Consider the following 16,867-nt stretch of genomic DNA (forward strand, 5'->3'; position numbering starts at 1 on the left):
AATAACCTTCCAGAAATGCTAGGGAGCAGAGCATCAAGCATGACGGAGGAACTGAAGAAAGCCCTATTAGTTAGGAAATGGTATTGGGCAAGTTCATGGGCTTAAAGCTGTCAGTCTCCAGGGTCTGATGCTCAGCATCCCAGAGTACTTCAGGAAGTGGCCCTAGAAATAGTGATCACTTTCCAGCATTTTATAGATTCTGGAAGAGTTCCAATGGACTGAAGAGTAACTAATGTAACTCCCTTTTTTTGGAAAAGGAGGAAGTGAGAAATGGGGAATTGTAGGAATACAGAGCTTTGCTAAGCTCTGTATCTCCGTTCAGGCAAAGTAGCACTCTCTCCTCCCCAATTAAATTACTTCTATGAAACTTTGGTGTTTTAAAGAGCTTTTGAACTTGGAACTTATACAAATTCTGTTATAAAGTCCACTTTAATAAAGAAACATGACAAAACATAAAGGCTCTGGCAAGTCCCAGCATACGGGACACTCATTTGAGTAGGTGAACACTTCTGCAGCTGCAGCTGCAGCTCCCTCTACTAGCCCATTGGAGTCGTTGAATATCCAGGCCCTAGCTATAGAGTTTGCAAAGTTGCGAGAGAAGGTAGAGTCATTGATTGAAGATTCGTGCCAGACTGGATCGAGTCACAGCCGTGCTCCACAGGTATGAGGAGCAGCTGGAAAATGAGAGGCACCAAGAAAAGGAAGTTGAAAGGAGGACTGTGGCTTCAGAAACCGAGATCTGATTCTTCAAAAGAGTGAATACATCTACTGGAGAAACAGGCACTTACAGGAGCAAGTCAACGACCTTGAAAACAGAGGTAGGCAGAAGAATGTTCATGTTGTGGGACTGCTGGAGGGAGTAGAAGGTGAACAGCCAGCGAACTACTTTGAAATCTGGCTGCCGTGATTTCTAGGCCTGGAGGCTGTGTCAGACCAAGTGAAAGTTGAAAGGGCCCAACGAGTTGCGATGTGCAGACCCAGCTCGGACCAACGCCCTCGTGTGGTAATTCATAAAAGGAAGACCTTTTATGAGGGACCTTGGTATCCAGTACATTGATGATTGATTTAATAATAACTGATTTAATTAGCAATTTCCAGTTTCACTGTACCAGCCATATGTATTTAGACATGCATGGCTTAATCTTTGAGACAAACATATGCTACTGGCAGGATCAACGAGGTAGCTGAACCAAACCTGTGCCCAAGCCTCCCTGCAGAGGTCATCCTGGTACAAGGTTCAACTCTTTCACAGGTAGGTACCCGGTGGTGCTTTGCTTTAATTATGATGGGTCTGTGTTCTTTTGACAATTCAGAAGTGGAAAAAAAAATTTGAACACTTTAAAATAGATCGGATAAGTTAAAGGATGTGGACAATAGTGGGTTTTTTTCCCTTCCTCTTTCCCTTTTTTTTTAAAGAAGATGCTGAACTTTTTTTTCTGATATTAATGAGTGATAATCTATATTTTGGGATGGGTAGACTATCTACTTTTAATTTCCTTAAGATTTTTTTAAATCACTTTTTTCCTGCTTTTCTTTCGGCCTGAGTCTGGGATGTGTCTCAAGGTGGAAGGAGATATGAAGGTATTTTTGGGATATGTAAGTGCCCCCTGTAGGAAGGGGGTAGTGCTTCTTAAGTGTTTTGTTTGGTTTAGTCTTGGGTTTTTTGTATATGTGGTTGTTAGGATGTTTAGATGTAGTAGTTTCAGTTTTTATGATTTTATTTTGTCTATGCTCAGCAGTTGATAAGTTGAATTCTTCCTTTTTGGAGATGAAATAATGTTATAGAGGGCATGGTTAATTGTATCCTCAAATTGTGTACCTGGAATATCAGAGGGATCCATTTGCCAGTTGAAAGATAAAGGTGCTTTCCAGTCTTTTACAGGAGACTCCTCTCAATGATAAAGAACATTTGAAATTGCAACAGGGTGGGTTTGCATGGGTGTACTTCTGTTCCTTCAATATTAGGAACAGGGGAGTGGCCATACTCATTAGGAGGAATCTTTCATTTAAGTTGCTAGGACAGATTAAAGATGAGTAGGGACGGCTTATGATTTTTAAGGCCTCATACATGGAAAAAAGTACGGTATCTTGAATGTTTATTGTCCCCCTTAAGTTTTTGATGGACGCATGCTCCAAATTGATGGTTCTTGCACCATGGCAGATTATTACAGGAGATGACTTTAATTGCCTCATGGATGCCATGGTGGATAGAATGCCTCAAGGCTCCGTAACACATTCTTCACAATCTAAACAACTAGTGGAAAATAAAATACAGTCCGCAGATTCCTCAAGAACAAACCACAACAAGCAGACCAAACACAGCCAGAAACCCTAACCACCTTACCATACATCAAAGAAGTTTCAGAAATGATATCCAGACGACTAAGACCCCTCGGAATCCTAGTAGCACACAAACCCACCAACCCTCTCAAACAAAAACTAACAAACTTAAAAGACCCAGTACAACCCATGGAAAAAACCAACATCATCTACACAATTCCATGCAAGGACTGCCACAAACACTACGTAGGACAAACAGGAAGAAAGTTAGCCACCAGGATACATGAACATCAGCTACACAGATTAAAAAAAACACCATTTCGACTGGGACAGGCTAAGCAAAGACATGCCAGAGAATTCCTAGAGGCCTGGCACTCCAATCACAACGCCATAAACAAACACATAGATCTTGATACCATCTATCAACCCCTCAGAAAATGAACAGGAAATAACATCACCACAAACCCCAGGAACCCCACCCAGGACAAACATATAAATAGAAAGCAGGAGACAACAGCTTTGCTTCACTTGGAGGTCGCCGCTGATGATATTACCTAGCCAGGTAATGAAACGTCTGGATATCAAACCTATAGCTCAGCGAGCAAACCTACATCCTAAACCTCAACCTGAGCTACAAACCTTCACCAACCTTGCAAACAACTAGTGGACTTGTGTGCAGAATTGGGATTGGTGGATGTCTGGAGGTGTCTCCATCCCACAGGAAGGGACTTTACGTTCTTTTCTAAACCACACAAGTGTCATACCAGGATTGATCTTTTCCTAAACCCCTGTACTATCCTTGGATTTGGTAACATCCTGTATAATTGTAAATATCACTATTTCGGAACATTCTGCAGTATATTTAGAGACTGAGGTTAAGGGCAATATTGCGGGCTCTTGGCACTGGCAAATGAATCCCTTTATTCTGAGGGACAGTAAGTTCATTGAATATTTCCTTAATGAATTTGAGTTATTCTCATCCATCAATTCGGATACGCCCAGTAACCTGTCTATTCTTGGGAGACAGCTAAGGCGTATGACAGGGAGAATGATCATTTCTTACTCTGCCAATCAGAAACAACAGAAGGGGGAGCAAAGCTGCCTGCTTGAGGCACAGTAAAAGATTGCTGAAAATACTTATTTTGACAAACCATCAGTGGTTATACTGCAGCGGGCTATGGCTATGGCTCTTTGGTCCACCTTGAATTCTGTGCTTACACAGACAGCAAGGAAGAAACTTTTCTTCATGAAACAAAAACTGTTTGAAAATGGTGACCAGCCAGACAGGTATATAGCATATCTAGCCAGGAAAAAGAGTGGTCCCTAATTCATTACCTCAATCAGGGATGGGACTAGGATGGTCACTTGTGACTCTGAAAAGATCAATGCATTTCAGAAACTCTATTTTAAATTATACCAGTCTGAGTGTTGTGAGGGTGGATGGGCTCCACTGAAGTCTTTCTTTAAGAACCTGGATCTTCCAAGTGTTAGTTCTGAACAGGAGTGTTTTCTTAATTCCCCTTTAACAGTACAAGAGGTATAGGAGACTGTTAAACAGATGCAGAGTGGGAAGGCATCTGGCCCTGACTCTCTCCCTCGCAAGTTTTAGAAAGAATTTATGAGTGTACTGTCGAGACCAACATGTACTCATACTCACAGTCGTCTCCCACTATCCCTGAGAGAGGCTAATATCCCTTTCTTTTTCAAGAAAGGGAAGACTCCAGAAGAATGTGCCTCCTACAAGCCCATCTCACTTTTGAACTCCAATTTTAAAATTTTGTCTAAGGTTCTTGTATTAAGATTGGAAATTGTGCTGCCTTAAAGACAACCAGACTGGTTTTATGAGAGGATCTACAGCCTTTTATGTCAAGAAATTGCTAAATATAATTCAAGCTTGTCAGCAGCAGTCGGTTCAGTGGTCTCCTTAGATGCAGAAAAGTCATTCAAACTGGTCATACCTTTTTTATACCCTTGAACAATTTGGATTGGAGGAGGTTTTTATTAGGTGGGTATTTACACTGATCCTCTGGCAGTGGCTCTCACCAAGGGTGTGAGGTCTAGTAATTTTAATATCTGTAGGAGCAGTTGGCAAGGCTGCCCTTCTCGCCATTTCAATCACCAATGTGAAAGTACCGCTGGCAGAGGTGATCCGTAGGGATCCTAATATAGCCACCCTGAAAGTAGGATCTAAATCACATAAGATCTCACTGTACGCAGATTTTTTTTGTCAAGTCCGCTGGTCTCCGCATCCCATCTGATGCAATGTATTTGGCTCCTTTTTCAGGTTAGAAGATTCATTTCTCAAAAGGGGTCTTCGGAAAATAGCTGAGGTGGAAGTTGAATCACAGTTCCCCTTCAGATGATCACCAGAGGGTTTTCTTTCTTTAGGCATCTTTGTAACTCCTTTCTTTGATCAGTTGTTTAAGGCCAATTTTGCCCATTTACTTCACAGGATTAAGCAAGATTTGGAGGAAGCTGGAGAAATCTGCCTTCATCCCTTGTGGTTGGAGGGTTCCTAGGCGGAAGATGAGGTACTCTTCCTCCAGGCGTCGTGTTGCCATGGTCTGGTGATGGAGGAGGCCAAGGACCTGCATGTCCTTGGCGGAGTGGGATGGAGAGTTAGTGTTCAGCCACAGGGCGGTTGGGTTGGTTGGTGCGAGTGTCCCAGAGGTGTTCTCGGAAATTTTATTTGTCTGTGTGAGTGTTGTCTTTTATTTGTCTGGATATTGAGGCCCCCCAGGCAAAATGTACCCTCATCAATCTCCTGTTTTTAGATAAATTGAAGACTGTCACAGAATGTTGCCATAATCTGATTAATTATTTATTCTGTTAGGGCTTGGAGGGCAATGTGGCAGAGGAAGGATAATATATCCAAAACATCCTTTTTTACCCCTATAGCTGATATGCCAGGTTTTCAGCCAGGGATAATGGATCCTGGATTAATGCTCTGGGCAGCTTGGGGAATCTCCTGTTTGGACAATTTATTTGAAGGTGAAATAATGTCATTTGACCAAATAATCCATTAATATGGTTTAGCTAGCAGAGACCTGAAAAAGGGTCAGAGATTTTATTCAAAAGGGAACCACATTTTTGACCAACCCCTGCAGATCTCTTATGGAAAAGAGGGTGCTTCATGCTAAAAGTACTATCTTCATTAGTACTGTTTATCATGTGTTTGGTGGGGGGGTGATCTTTCAGAAGACCTTGAGTGGCTTTGTGGGGTCTGGGAGAGAGAATTTAGAGGTTGAGATCTCTATGGAGGTATGGAGGGACATTTGCAAAAATGTGAGGAAGATTTTGATCTGTAATAGGACCCATGCCATACAGCTTAAGATTTTGCATAGGATCCAGTGGCCCCAGACAGTCTCGAAATTGAAGGTCGGATTATCTTCATTACTTCCTAAGTGTAAAACAAGCATTGGTACACTCGCTCATTGTTTATGGTCTTGTCGCCTGCTTCTTACATACTGGAGTGCTGTGGCAGGAATTATACAGAGGATCTTGGGGGCCGATGTTAAGCTGGACCTATCTCTTTTCTCCTGGGCCTAGCCTCTCTGGACACTTAATGGAAAAATCTTTTTAATATTCTTACTTTCTGTGCAAGGAAAGCTATCCTAATGTGTTAGATCTCTGAAACTCCCTAGATCTATTGGGTTGGCAGAGACTTATTGCGGAACATATTTCTCTGGACATTTTTATGAATATGGTACACCAGAAAATTGAAACCTTTTTATTAGATATGGCACCCCTATCCAGAGTATTTGGATGTTCGATTTATCTACCATTTTAACTAGGGCTTTTGTGTAGCCATGACTGCCTGATCCAGTGTACTTGATGTCCTTGAAGGAAGAATTTTGAATAAATTAGTGTGTAATAATTAAGGCTTTCAGCTAATGTTTTGTTGTGCTGAGCTGCTTTCTTTATTTATTTATTTATTTATTTATTTACCTTTTTTGATCTGCCGATTTTGCACGAGTATAGTTTTTTTTCTGTTATATGCATATGTTTTCTTTTCCTCTTGGTTGTTGGTGTTGTAATTTTTTTTGTAATTTTATAAAAGATCTTTCTTTCAATAAAAATGTAATAAGAGTATTTGGAAAGCAGTGACCAAATCAGTCCAAGTCAGCATGGATTCACAAAAAGTGAATTCTTGCTTGAGAAATCTTAATTTTGTTTGAGGATGGGACCAGTAGAGTGGTCAAAGGTGAATCAGTGTATCTTGACTTTCAATAGTTGTTGAATAGGTTTCATACAAGATGAGCAAGTAATATTAAAGCTGATAGTATTAAATGTATTGTCTTGACGTGAATAGAGAAATAGGAAGCAGATTTGGAATAAATGGATCCTTTTCAGATTGGCAGTGACTAGTGGGATCCCACTGGGTTCAGTGCTGGGACCCCAGCTGTTCACAATATACATTAATAATTTTAGTGAAGGAATTGAATGTCATGTCTCCAAATTTTCAGACAATACTAAACTGGGTGGCAGTGTGTGCCATGAGGAGGATGCTAAGAAGCTGTTGGGTGACTTTGACAGGCTGACTGAGTGGGCAAATACTTGGCAAATGCCATATAATGTGGATAAATGTGAGATTATCCATTAGTTAAAAACAAGAAGGCTGATCATTATCTAAATGATGGCAGTATAGGAAAAAGGTGAGGTGCAACAACACCTGGCCTGGAACATTCGCTGAATGTTGGCATGCAAGTGCAGCAGGTGGTGAGGATGCTGGCCTTCTTAGCAAGGGGATTGGAGTATAAGAGTAAGAGGTGTTTTGTTGCCATAATACAGGGCTTTGGTGAGGCCACACGTTGAGTATTGTATGCAGTTTGGTCTTCTAGACTGAAGAAGGACATTCTGGATATTGAAGCTTAGATCATTTAAGCTATAGATCCAGTATCTAGAATTGATTATTGGCAGAGTCAGGGATTTGTTAATTAAAAAGTCTTTAGGAATATGACTGTGTGCATTTAAGAGATGTGTTCTATCCTGTTTATTTTGCAGAGAGCTGAGTCAGTGATACTAAAATGTGTCCTTCAGATGGCAGTTGGTGAACAGCTTTTGAGTTCTTCGTGTTTTTTTTGGGGGGAGACAAAAGTATCCTGAGTGGGTGGGGTCAAGGCTCACACAGACCCAAAAAGGCTTTTAGTATTGCTTTCAGTTAGTTTTAATATTTATGCTGGCTGCTAAAAGCTGGAGCTTCTGATCGCTGGAGTGAAGTCCTGGACACTGAGGCTTCCTCTTAAACATCAAAAGGGGAGCAGATTGTTCTTGTTTTGCTTCTTCCAAACTGGAAAGAGACAACATGTGAGTATTCTAACATTTTGCTGAATTGCATTTTTGCTAAAGGATGTGTTTATGGGATGCCACGTATATTGTAACAATTGATGATTAGTGGATAAATAGGATATTATCTTGTTCAGTATTTCAAGAGTGAGTTATGCCTTTTTTTGTATTTTAACTGTTGTAAGAATACAGTTTCTTGATTAAAGCCCAGTAGTGGACCAGTTGAATCACATCTGGAATATAGAACTTTACACTTTCCTTTAAATATGGTGTAGGCTATCACCTTACAATACTTTGGAGAGACAGTCTGGTCTGGGAACTTGTCCAAGATCAAAACCTTTAATTTCAGATTGAGATTTGAATTATTGAATTCTAACTCAAAGATTTGTTGGTGTTCTCTTTTTGGCTGTTCATTAGTTTACATATGGAGAGCCGTTGGTAATAAAGGCTGTTTCAGAGGCTAAGTTTCCTGAGTGTGGAAGCAGTTACTTGATTTACAGAAGGCAAAGCTTTTGAAATTGGTGTAAAGCTGAAATTGGGGTAATCTGTGTTTGTGAGGAAAGGGGGGGTAATTGCAGTGATATCTGCATTTCTGGCAATTGTAAACGTTATCGGAATAATTGGAAATGGCTAAACTTCAATTAAGGCGAGAGAGGGAGAGAACTGCAGTGGAACATACAGCAAAAGAATTAAAACCGATTTGAATATGAATGGAAACAAAAGTGGTTTATAATTGAAAGCAGAAGGAAAAGAAAATGAGAATAGCCCTACCAGACAAGAGAACATCTGAATTTCAGAAGTTGAAAGTGAAGGCCAACCAAAAATGGCAGAGGTAAAGGGGAAAAGTTGGAGTGATGATGACAACAGTGATGAGCAAACCCATTGTAACCAGAAGCTTGGTGGGATCTTTTTAAATATGCCTAAGCATTGCCAGGGTTTGGCAAGAAGGACACAAAAGCCTTTTTTGGTTCGTTTGAGAAAGTGGCTAAACAAATGAAATGGCCACTGACCATATGGATATTGTTGATTCAAAAAAGATTGGTGAGTACAGATAGTGAGATGTTTGAATCTCTATCAGAAGAGATATCTGGGGAGTATGAGAAGTGAAATAGGCACTTAAAATGGCTTATGATTTAGTGCCGGAAGCCTATAGACGATGTTTAAGGTAGCTAAGAAGGGTACCTGGTCAAATGTACATAGAATTTGAAAGGATATGGGCCAGGCCAGATCCCCCAGAAACATTTCAAGAAAGTAGCCCAAGTCCTAACTTTGCTAATTGTTTTAAGTAAGTGTAAGTAAATAAAAGTGGAATTTCCAAGAGTGATGCAGTTGGCCCAACAACTTGATTTTAAACAAAATGTATTTGCAAGATTATGGAATGAAACACAAACAAAAGAGAACAGAATAAAGAATAACTTAACCGATCTGAAATGCAACAGATTATCCAAACTTAATGATGCTGTTCCAAACTCATGCAATAATCCTCATAAAAATGGTAAAATCAAACACAGGAACTTGAGAGATCCCGCATGGAACATCATCTTTCATGTAGCTGTTTCTTTGACCAGCAGCTCTGAACCCAAACCAAACGAGAGAAAAATTGAACTAGAAGAACTGGTGCTTCCCATTCTTTTAAAACTTAAAAGTTTCTTCAGGTAGATCAACCCCAGATATTTCCAAATCTGTCTTTACTGTAATGTTAAAAGACTAAATGGGACTATCTCTCTGGATATTAATGTAATATTAAAGAGTTAAACTGCACAGAGAACATTCTGGAAGTGGCTGGGGATGACATTTATGCAACAATACAAATGACCCCCGCTCCAATTAGACAGTTATTTGCTCCTACTCCCTTGACTATTATCAAGTTAACTTATCATTCAATCTCTTCCGAAATGCTTTCTAGTCATCCCTGAAGCTAGATATGTTGCACCTGCATTGTCTTGGGGAATCACTAAATCAGGAACTCCTTTGCATAATGATTCCCCAGGATTAGGGCATTTACATTTGCATTATCTCTGAGGATGATCTCCTACCCCTGTACTTGGGGTAACATGTGACTCTGGTTGTCTTGAGTGGCATGTGACTGTGGGGGAGTGGCTAGTATATTAGTGAGCATGACCAACTGATCCATATAAAGTGGATTGTTTTCCTTTGTTCAGTGCTTCACTTTGTTTCGACTTCACACATCTGTGAAGAGGGTCACCTAGCTTGTACAAGCTTTAAAAAACTTTAACTATTTGCTGAAGTTGGTGTGTATGAGTTGCATCTCATGTGTGAAGCCTCTAGACCTCCTGAAAAAAGTCCAAGGACAACATAACCTTGATGAAGCAGTAGCATCATCACAAGGATCAAACAAAATAGCTTTGATAGGTGGATAAGGGTATCAAATGATGTTCTTGCAGACTGAGTTCTTTTGGAAGAGTTCAAAAAGTCACTTCCTGAACTCGTGGAGTAGCAGAGTTAAAATTACAAGATTAGCAGTAAAAATGGAGACGATTATAAGTTAGTTCATAAATGGAAAATTTGACTTCCATCATCAGTTTTGATTGGTCAAATGACAGAAATTGGTGGGAAAACAGAAATCCTCAGGCGAGAAGGGAAAACAAGTTCTCATTTAAAATAGTTTACTGTCATAGAGTCATAGATATGTACACCATGGAAACAGACCCTTCGGTCCAAACTGTCCATGCCGACCAGATATCCAAACCCAATATAGTCCCACTGGCAGCACCCGGCCCATATCCCTCCAAATCCTTCCTATTCATATACCCATCCAAATTAATCTTAAATATTGCAATTGTACCAGCCTCCACCACTTCCTCTGGCAGCTCATTCCATACATGTACCATCCTCTGGGTGAAAAAGTTGCCCCAAAGGTCTCTCTTATATCTTTCCCCTCTACCCTAAACCTATGCCTTCTAGTTCTGGACTCCCCAACCCCATGGAAAAAACTTTGCCAATTTACCCTATCCATGCCCCTCATAATATTGTAAACCTCCAATAGGTCACCTCTGACCCTCCAAGGGAAACAGCCCCAGCCTGTTCAGTCTCTCCCTATAGCTCATATCCTCCAACCCTGTAAATCTTTTCTGAACCCTTTCAAGTTTCACAACATCTTTCCGTTAGGAAGACCAGGATTGCATGCAATATTCCAACAGTGACCTAACCAATGTCCTGTACAGCCACAACATGACCTCCCAACTCATGTCCTCAATACTCTGACCAATAAAGGAAAGCATACCAAACGCCTTCTTCACTATCCTATCTACCTGGGACTCCACTTTCAAGGAGCTATGAACCTGCAGTCCAAGGTCTCTTTGTTCAGCAACACTCCCTAGGACCTTACCATTAAGTGTATAAGTCCTGCTTAGATTTGCTTTCCCAAAATGCAGCACCTCTCATTTATCTGAATTAAACTCCATCTGCCACTTCTCAGCCCATTGGCCCATCTGGTCAAGATCCTGTTGTAATCTGAGGTAACCCTCTTCGCTATCCACTATGCCTCCAATTTTGGTGTCATCTGCAAACTTACTGTGCTTGTATCCAAATCATTTATGTAAATGACAAAAAGTAGAGGACCCAGCACGGATCCTTATGGCACTCTGCTAATCCAGTCTGAAAAGCAACCCTCCACCACCACCCTCTGTCTTCTACCTTTGAGCCAGTTCTGTATCCAAATGGCTAGTTCTCCCTGTATTCCCTGATATCTAACCTTGCTAATCAGTCTCCCATGGGGAACCTTGTCGAATGCCTTACTGAAGGCCATATAGATCACATCTACCACTCTGCCTTCATTAATCCTCTTTGTTACTTCCTCAAAAAACTCAATCAAATTTGTGAGACATGATTTCCCATGCACAAAGCCATATTGACTGTCCCTAAACAGTCCTTGCCTTTCCAAATACATGTACATCCTGTTCCTCAGGATTCCCTCCAGCAACCTGCGCACCACCGACGTCAGGCTCACTGGTCTGTAGTTCTCTGGCTTGTCCTTACCACCCTTCATAAACAGTGGCATCACGTTAGCCAACCTCCAGTCTTCCGGCACCTCACCTGTGACTATCGATGATACAAATATCTCAGCAAGAGGCCCAGCAATCACTTCTCTAGCTTCTCAGAGTTCTAGGGTACGCCTGATCAGGTCCTGGAGATTTATCCACCTTTACCCATTTCAAGACATCCAGCACTTAATCCTCTGTAATATGGACATTTTGCAAGATGTCACCATCTATTTCCCTACCGTCTATATCTTCTATATCCTTTTGCACAGTAAATACTGATGCAAAACCTATTTAGTATCTCCCCCATTTTCAACGGCTTCACACATTGCTGATATTTGGGTGGCCCTATTCTCTCCCTAGTTACCCTTTTGTCCTTTGTGGATTTGTAAAAACTCTTAGAATTAAGGAGAATCCAATTTGCCAAAGCTATCTCATGTCCCCTTTTTGCCCCCCTGATTTCCCTCTTAACTATACTACTTCCTTTATACTCTTCGAAGGATTCACTCAATCTGTCCTGTCTATGCCTAAAATATGCTTCCTTTTTCTTAACCAAACCCTCAATTTCTTTAGTCATCCAACATTCCCTATACCTCCCAGCCTTTCCTTTCACCCTAACAGGAATACACTTTCTCTGGATTCTCGTTATCTCATTTCTGAAGACTTCCCATTTTCCAGCCGTCCCTTTACCTGCAAACATCTGCCTCCAATCAGCTTTTGAAAGTTCTTGCCCAATACCATCAAAATTGGACATTCTCCAAATTAGAATTTCAACTTTTAGATCTGGTCTACCCTTTTCCATCATTATTTTAAATCTAATAGAATTATGGTCGCTGGCCCCAAAGTGCTCCCCCACTGACACCTGAGTCACCTTCCCTGCCTTATTTCCCAAGAGTAGGTCAAGTTTTGAACCTTCTCTTGTAGTTACATCCACATACTGAATCAGAAAATTGCCTGGTACACACTTAAGAAATTCCTCTCCATCTAAACCCTTAACACTATGGTAGTCCCAGTCGATGTTTGGCAAGTTAAAATCCCCTACCATAACCATCCTATTATTCTTACAGATAGCTGAGATCTCCTTACAAGTTTGTTTCTCAGTTTCTCTCTGATTATTAGGAGGTCTCTAATACAATCCCAATAAGGTGATCATCCCTTTGTTCTTTCTCAGTTCCACCCAAATAACTTCCCTTGATGTATTTTCAGGAATATCCTCCCTCAGCACAGCTGTAATGCTATCCCTTATCAAAAATTCCACTCCCGCTCCTCTCTTACCTCCCTTTCTATCCTTCCTGTAGCATTTGTATCCTGGAACATTAAGCTGCCAGTCCTACCCATCCCTGAGCCATGTTTCTGTAATTGCTATGATATCCAGTCCCATGTTCCTAACCATGCCCTGAGTTCATCTGCCTTCCCTGTTAGGCCCCTTGCATTGCAATAAATGCAGTTTAATTTATTAGTCCTACCTTATCCCTGCCTGCCCTGACTGTGTGTTTTGACTCTCTTCTATTCTCAACTGTACCAGTCTCAGATTGATCTCTTTCCTATCTCCCTGGGTCTCCCCCCACCCCCACCCCACCTTACTAGTTTAAATCTTCCCAAGTAGCTCTAGCAAATTTCCCTGCCAGTATATTAGTCCCCTTCCAATTTAGGTGCAATCTGTACAGGTCACTTCTACCCCAAAAGAGATTCTAATGATCCAAAAATGTGAATCCTTCTCCCATACACCAGCTCCTCAGTCATGCTCTATCCTCCTATTCCTGCCCTCATTAGGTTGTAGCACCGGGAGAAATCCACATATTACTACTCTCAAGGACCTCGTTTTTAAATTTCTAAAATCTCCCTTCAGAATCTCAACCTTTTCCCTTCCTATGTCATTGGTCCCAGTGTAGACAATGACCTCTTGCTGGCCCCTCTTCCCCCGTGAGAACATTCTGCACCCTCTCTGAGACATCCTTGATCCTGAAACCAGGCACACAATACAACATTTTGCTTTTTCGCTGCTCACCACAGAAATGTCTGTCTGTATCTTGGACTAGAGAATCTCCTAACACAATTGATCTCTTGCATTAGAGCCAGTCTCAATACCAGAAACTTGGCTGTTCGTGCTACGTTCCCCTGAGAATCCATCATCCCCCTACATTTTCCAAAACAGCATACATGTTTGAAATAGGTATATCCACAAAAGACTCCTGCACTAGCTGCCTACCTCTTACCTTTCCTGGAGTTAACCCATCTATATGACTGTATCTGAGACTTCTCCCTCCCCCTTCGTATAACTGCCATCCATCACATACTGTTGCTGTTGCAAATTCCTCATTGTTTCTAACTATCTCTCCAATTGATCCATTCGATATGATCAGATTCACAGCTAACAGCATTTATGGCAGATATAATCTGCAGTAACCCTTAAACTCTCTTTAAACACCCATATCTGACAAGAAGTACATATCACTCTATTAAAGGCCATTTTTGCTCCTTTACAATCTACAGACCCAGAAAATAACACCGTCTTATTCCTCTACAAGCACTGCCCCAGGTTAAATTAATAGGTATGGCTTATATTTTAAGTTTAATCAAGAACGTATCTCCAAAAATATATAATCAATAAAGAACCCACTCTACTCACTACTGAAAAATTTCTGTAGGCCACACTTAAAACAACGATGAACTTATCTGATTTTGTGCTGTGAACTTCACCCAATAGTTCCTTCAAAATCAGTTGCGAATTTCACTGTTTGCTAATTTTCCCAGATGCACTCCACTATCCAGCAATACATGAATTCAAACAGCAAAGGCAGTAAATGTGCAGGTTCTCTCTCTCTTCCTGCACTGACCTCACCATGTGCTTCCTTTGTTTGTTCTTCTCCCTTTTAAAACTGCTGTTGTTTTGACTTTTTTTTCCAAAGTTCCAAAACAATGCATCAGCATATAAAACAGTAATTGCTGCTCCTGGAATTCGAGGAAATCACCTCCAGCACCTCAAAAAAGGAGCATCTGTTACAGCCAGAAATTGTTCCCATCCTACCAGTTTAAAAAATAAACCCATAAGGGAGAAGACAACTTTTTACAAAAAAGTAGAATACATGAAGTCAGTGTTGGTGGGTAGATGCATGTGGTAAAACAGAATAGGCAGGATTGTTAAAAGTGGTGAAGGAAAGCACAGTTGAAGCAAGAGAGCTACAGAAGAATGTACAGCCTGGTCAGGGGTTGCTTGTAAAGAAAGTGCCAGGTCTCTTTAACAAATTTACCTACTCTTCCTAGTAAACAAGTAAACCTTACCCACACAAGTAAAGAAATTAAGATTTAATCAAGGATACTGGCAGGTACTTTTATCCAAAGAAAATTTCAGCTTTCACGACACCAAAGAGGACTTTATTAGTTTTTAAAAGTCGTGCCATTTGGCTATGAACATGCAAGAATCATTTAGAGCATCCAGGGGAATTTTTCAAACCACTTCAGGAGGCAGGTTTGGTGGTAAACCTGGTTAAGTGTGAGTTCACAGAAGCACAACTCACTTCCTAGGCCATCTCATCAGACATTGGACAGATGGCCCCATTGATGCGATAACAAAGTTTATTGGGTAGATTTCTATATTAAGAGGGAAGTACTGCAATTCATGGAACTGACTGGTCTTATCAGATTTTAGCAGTGTGGTTGCTCCACTGACTTGAGGTGCACAAAATTTCAGTGGATGGATGAGTGTCATAAGGTAATTGACAGCCTGAGAGCAGTGTTAACCACTTCCCTGTTGTTAGAACATCCAATTACGCAAAGGCATTCAAGGTGGCTATTGATGGGGGTGTCAGAACTGTACTCTTGCAAGAAGACGATGAGAGTAGACAGAAACTGATTTGGATATTTATCCAGAAAGTTTTTAATGTTCTTCAAAAGAAATATTTCACAATTGAGAAAGAGGCCATGAGCTTGATGTTTTTGCAACATTTATGTTGCTGATAACATATGCAAGACTATTATATACTCATCATTAACACCTTAACAATTTGAAAAATGTTAAGAGTAAAAATACCAGACTAGATTAGATTACATTACAGTGTGGAAACAGGCCCTTCAGCCCAACAAGTCCACAATGACCCGAAGCGCAACCCACCCATACATTTACCCCTTACCTAACACTACGGGCAATTTAGCATAGCCAATTCACCTGACCTGCACATCTTTGGACTGTGGGAGGAAACCCACACAGACATTGGGAGAACGTGCAAACTCCACACAGTCACCTGAGGCGGGAACTGAACCCGGGTCTCCGGCGCTGTGAGGCAGCAGTGCTAACCACTGTACCACCGTGCTGCCCACTATTTAGATGGGAATCTACAGTTAGTCATTCAATTTGAAAATTTATACACCTGGTAGGATAAGAAAGTGTAATTACCAACACTTCATCATGAGTTTGATTAAAGACAGGTTTGGTGATGGAAGAAATGGACTCCTCTACTATTCCTGATGAAGGGCTTTTGCCCGAAATGTCGATTTTTTCCTGCTCCTCGGATGCTGCCTGACCAGCTGTGCTTTTCCAGCACCACTCTAAACATGACTTTATTCTTAAATGTTTATTTGTTTAGAGTTAATAGAATGCATATATAATATGGAGTACTAATAATGTGAAACTACAGGCTTTAAAAAATGAAGCCATCATTGTACATTTGATGGTTAATTCTTTTTAAGGGACAAGTGTGATAGTACTGTGCCTTTTGAGATGTTCAGTCCTGATTCTCATGTGTCACTGTGGTGAAGAAATGTCTCCTTCACAGACAGTTGGTAAACAGGTTTTGAAGTATGAGACAAAAGAATTGTGAACAGGCTAGACTCTCTCAGACCCAGGAAGGCTTTTAAGTTTTACTTTGTTAGTTTTAAACCAATAGAAACCTTTAAGTTCCCAGCTGCTAGAGTGAAGTCTGAGACAGTGAGACTTTCTGCTAGAAACAATCTGCTCCTTGTGATTTTTTTTCTTCCAGACTGAAGAGAGCACATTGAGAATCATAACTGTTTTGCTGAATTGCATGTTTTTGCCAAAAGGGTGTGTTTAAATAAATAAATATGGTCGAGGCCATCTCCTTACAATACCTTTTTGTGGGGGTGATTGGGTTGGGTGGTGGTGTCTGGCCCGTAACAACAAACCATTAGTGGGCGACATGATGGCACAGTGGTTAGCACTGCTGCCTCACAGCGCCAGATACCCGGGTTCAATTCCCACCTCAGGCGACTGACTGTGTGGAGTTTGCACGTTCTCCCCGTGTCTGCGTGGGTTTCCTCCGGGTGCTCCGGTTTCCTCCCACAGT

The sequence above is a fragment of the Chiloscyllium plagiosum genome, chromosome 9, assembly GCF_004010195.1.
Source record: "Chiloscyllium plagiosum isolate BGI_BamShark_2017 chromosome 9, ASM401019v2, whole genome shotgun sequence".
NCBI classification, from domain to species: domain Eukaryota; kingdom Metazoa; phylum Chordata; class Chondrichthyes; order Orectolobiformes; family Hemiscylliidae; genus Chiloscyllium; species Chiloscyllium plagiosum.